General features: G+C 42.3%; 1 pseudogene; it reads right to left on the bottom strand.

Moving 5' to 3' along the window:
• Positions 1 to 688: 688 nt before the first annotated feature.
• Positions 689 to 858, bottom strand: LOC130359861 (U2 spliceosomal RNA; annotated as a pseudogene).
• Between the last annotated feature and the right edge of the window lie 3,413 nt (positions 859 to 4,271).

Below are 4,271 nucleotides of genomic sequence, written 5' to 3'. Positions count from 1 at the left end.
CACTACTCTGTCATTGGTGCATGTACTGTATACGCTCACATATCTCTGCTGGCTCTCACCCCACCTGTGCTACAGACCAGCCAGTCCCACCTCCGGCTCAATCAAGGAACACTGTGTAAGAAAGTTTCCGGCACTCCAGGAATGTGGGTAAAACGCAGCTAGCTTTATTGAATTATAGGACCGAAGTCACATACAGAAATCTTGTCTGACACGTTTCACCCCCTTCCCATAGACTTTCATTCAGGAGGCGGGCGTGATGTCACGAGGGGGCGGGCGTGATGTCACGAGGGGGCAGCCTCGAACACAGAAGCCCAAACACAGCGTTTGGAGTAATGAACTTCTGGACGCTGCGAGCGGAGCTCCAAAAGGCAGGGCAGTGGACAACCCCTTTAATCGTAGACTGACAAATATTACAAATTTGTAATTTTTGTCTGTCTACAATTAAGCTCCAGAGAGGGTGAAACGCATCAGACAAGATTTCTGTATGTGACTTCGGTCCTATAATTCAATAAAGCAAGCTGTGTTTTACCCAAATTCCTGGAGTGCTTCAGGTACATTGCCCGGAAATCCGGACGGATCTATAAAAATTTCTCTGATCCTAGCCAGAAGGCCATACACCCAGTGAGTTTTGGCACCTCGGGATCACTACTCCCCAAGGCGCTAAAGTACCTCGGCCCTAGACCCTCTCGGCCTCATGGCAAGACCCGGAGTAAACAGGTCACATCCAGCCATTGAGCTGGTTTTGTGGAACCAGCCCCAGAACACCTGCTCCTCCATGTAGCCATCCATTCCCACCAGTGGACTACCTGATAAGAACAGATACTACACTTGATCATAGCCAAGAGGCCGAGAAGCAATAGAACTTTGTTTCTTACAGTGCAAGAGTCCTTTAGGATTTTTTTTTGCTTGTTTGTTTTTTGTTTTTTTTTTGTTTTTTTTTTACTCCAGGTGGCTTTTATGTGTCTTTTACCTAGGAGAGACTTCTTTCTGGCCACTCTGCCATAAAACCCAGATTGGTGGAGGCTGCAGGGATGGTTGACCTTCTGGAAATGTATTTTCTTCTGCACACAGGATCTTTGGAGCTCAGCCAGAGTGACCATTAGTTCTTGGTCACCTTTCTTACAAGGCCTTTTTACTTCGATTACTCAGTGTTGTGTCTAGGCCTAGAAATAGTTCTGGTTGTTTCAAACTTCTTCCATTTAAGAATTATGGAGGCCACTGTGCTCTTGGAAACTTTCTGTGAAGGAGAAATTTTTTCTACCCTTTTCCAAATCTGTCTCTCAGAGTGCCATCTCTGTGCTCTATAGGCAGTTCTTTCCTCTCATTCTCCAATCAACTTAATTTATCACAGGTGAATTTCAATGTAGAAATTCCAGGTGTAGAAAAATCTCAAAGAGGATCCTATTGTGGGGTACTAACTGCAGATTGATCAGGGAAAACTTCAAAATACCTCAACATAACAAAATGTGGAAAAAGTGAGAGATGTTGTCCACATGTATTACTCATAGACCAGTTGTCAGATGTGAAGCTTTCTGCATTAATTCTTTTTATTCAGACTTGAATTAAAAAATTAGAAAAATGTGTTCAGCTCACAACCAGGTATTCGAGGTTATTGTGGTTAAAGGATTGATCCCCACCAATCCAAATGGGTAAAAACTAAAACAAAGATTAACCACACCTCAAGAATACTACCCTAGGGTACACAGTGAATAATTGTTTGAGACATAAAGTTTTGAAAAAAAGTGCAGATTTTATTAAAACAATAAAAACCTAAATGGTTAAAAATATCAGAGCAATGTCAATGTTATCTTAAACTGTCATTGGGCCCTAATGACAGATTTAGAAAATATGAATATATGTATAGCAACCACCTAATATAGAATAATCTATAGATGTAAAAAACAAATGCAATTTTTCAACGATATATAATGATCCGGAGTCGACTATTAGTCCGGCACCTATGATGAATAAAAAAGGGCTGATAGTCCGGCACTTAAAATGGAAAAGGCAAAGTCACTTGATGGACTGATGTACAGGTGTATAAAAAGCTGCCCACAGTTGTTAGACAAATGCAAAGTTCAACCTCACCCTGGCTGCTGGTCCCATACTGCGACGGGTCGATAGTTGAAATTCTTGTGTTGGCTGCAGCAATCCTGGCGTGAGAGCCTGGATGGATATGGGCTCCGGCAGGAGACTCTCTCGGGAACGGTCCGTGGTATCGGCAAATACCTGGATGTGTATCGGACCTTCGCTGGAGAGATCGTGGCTGGGTTCTGGTAGTGCAGGCAGCAGGTTGGTAATGCGCTCAGTAGGAGAGGATGTTTGATGAATGCAGCAAGTGGTGCACAAAGTTCTGGTCCGGCTTCAGTCTAGGTGGTGCGTGCAAATTGTGCTCTGTTCAGATTAGATATCAGCCTAGACGCGTTTCAGGGTGCTAAAAACGACCCCTTCCTCAGTAGACCCCTTCGTCTACTGAGGAAGGGGTCGTTTTTAGCACCCTGAAACGCGTCTAGGCTGATATCTAATCTGAACAGAGCACAATTTGCACGCACCACCTAGACTGAAGCCGGACCAGAACTTTGTGCACCACTTGCTGCATTCATCAAACATCCTCTCCTACTGAGCGCATTACCAACCTGCTGCCTGCACTACCAGAACCCAGCCACGATCTCTCCAGCGAAGGTCCGATACACATCCAGGTATTTGCCGATACCACGGACCGTTCCCGAGAGAGTCTCCTGCCGGAGCCCACATCCATCCAGGCTCTCACGCCAGGATTGCTGCAGCCAACACAAGAATTTCAACTATCGGCCCGTCGCAGTATGGGACCAGCAGCCAGGGTGAGGTTGAACTTTGCATTTGTCTAACAACTGTGGGCAGCTTTTTATACACCTGTACATCAGTCCATCAAGTGACTTTGCCTTTTCCATTTTAAGTGCCGGACTATCAGCCCTTTTTTATTCATCATAGCTGCCGGACTAATAGTCGACTCCGGATCATTATATATCGTTGAAAATTGCATTTGTTTTTTACATCTATATATTATTCTATATTAGGTGGTTGCTATACATATATTCATATTTTCTAAATCTGTCATTAGGGCCCAATGACAGTTTAAGATAACATTGACATTGCTCTGATATTTTTAACCATTTAGGTTTTTATTGTTTTAATAAAATCTGCACTTTTTTTCAAAACTTTATGTCTCAAACAATTATTCACTGTGTACCCTAGGGTAGTATTCTTGAGGTGTGGTTAATCTTTGTTTTAGTTTTGAATTAAAAAATGATGGTAATATTACCGGCTAAGTCTAATGCCAAGACTCTGCCTTCTGTCACACAACATTTTGGGGGCTCCTCCCTCTTACTCATGTGTGCTGATTTTACAAAGGGCAGCATAACCCGACGACAGATCCACTTTAAGAAATAATTCAAACTGTACTATACTTGTATCTGCCAAACCCATGAGAATCATCAAACCGCAAAACACGAATCCATTTTCATGTGTTTCATGCAACATTTCTTGTGAAACCATTTGTCAGAATCTTCTTGTGTTGACCTGCTCATTCTAGACACCCACAGCTGCGCTGTCACCAATAATTAATCTCGCTGAATGACGTGACATATTAACCAATTGTTATCTTCACCAGGGACACAAAGGACATCTATGGGAACAATGAGAAGTGCCGTGTTACAAAAAGCATTTAACACAGATAAATGTATCTCAGCGCTGTATGAAGACGATCTCAAGGGCTAATCTTCATTTAGATATGATGTATTTTTATGGTTTGCTTTTAATGCTTCTTTCGATAAGCAACATTGCTTAGAATTCTAATAACTATTTTGAAAGCCGTTCAGGACTGTGAACATTAAAAGGTAATAGAGGTTGATGTTGATGAAAGGAAACTGGGAGTGTACAACAATTTAGCGGTTACTATGCAAAATAAGATAAATATAGCTTGTATCTCCAGGGCTACATATTGTGCAAGTCTCAGAGGAACCAACTTGCAGCATCCATTTTTAGAGGTCTGCCTACAGAATGATCAGGGACGGCACTAAATTACTGGCCAGGGCTTAGCTGTGAAGTCACAAGGCTTTGCAGGCTGGGTATGTAAAGGGGTCCGTATGTGTTTACAGGAACATCTGGAGATCCAAAACACCTTGCCTAATATATGCAATCTTTTTGTCAAATCTTCTATTCATATGTTAATAAAAATAGAAAATAACTCACTGCCCCTACTCTTAATTTTTACCTTAAGGGCTCAACATATG

This window comes from Hyla sarda, chromosome 2, assembly GCF_029499605.1.
Source record: "Hyla sarda isolate aHylSar1 chromosome 2, aHylSar1.hap1, whole genome shotgun sequence".
In the NCBI taxonomy this organism is placed as follows: domain Eukaryota; kingdom Metazoa; phylum Chordata; class Amphibia; order Anura; family Hylidae; genus Hyla; species Hyla sarda.
Note: the sequence above shows the minus strand (reverse complement) of the source record. Positions and strands in the feature narration are given on the sequence as shown.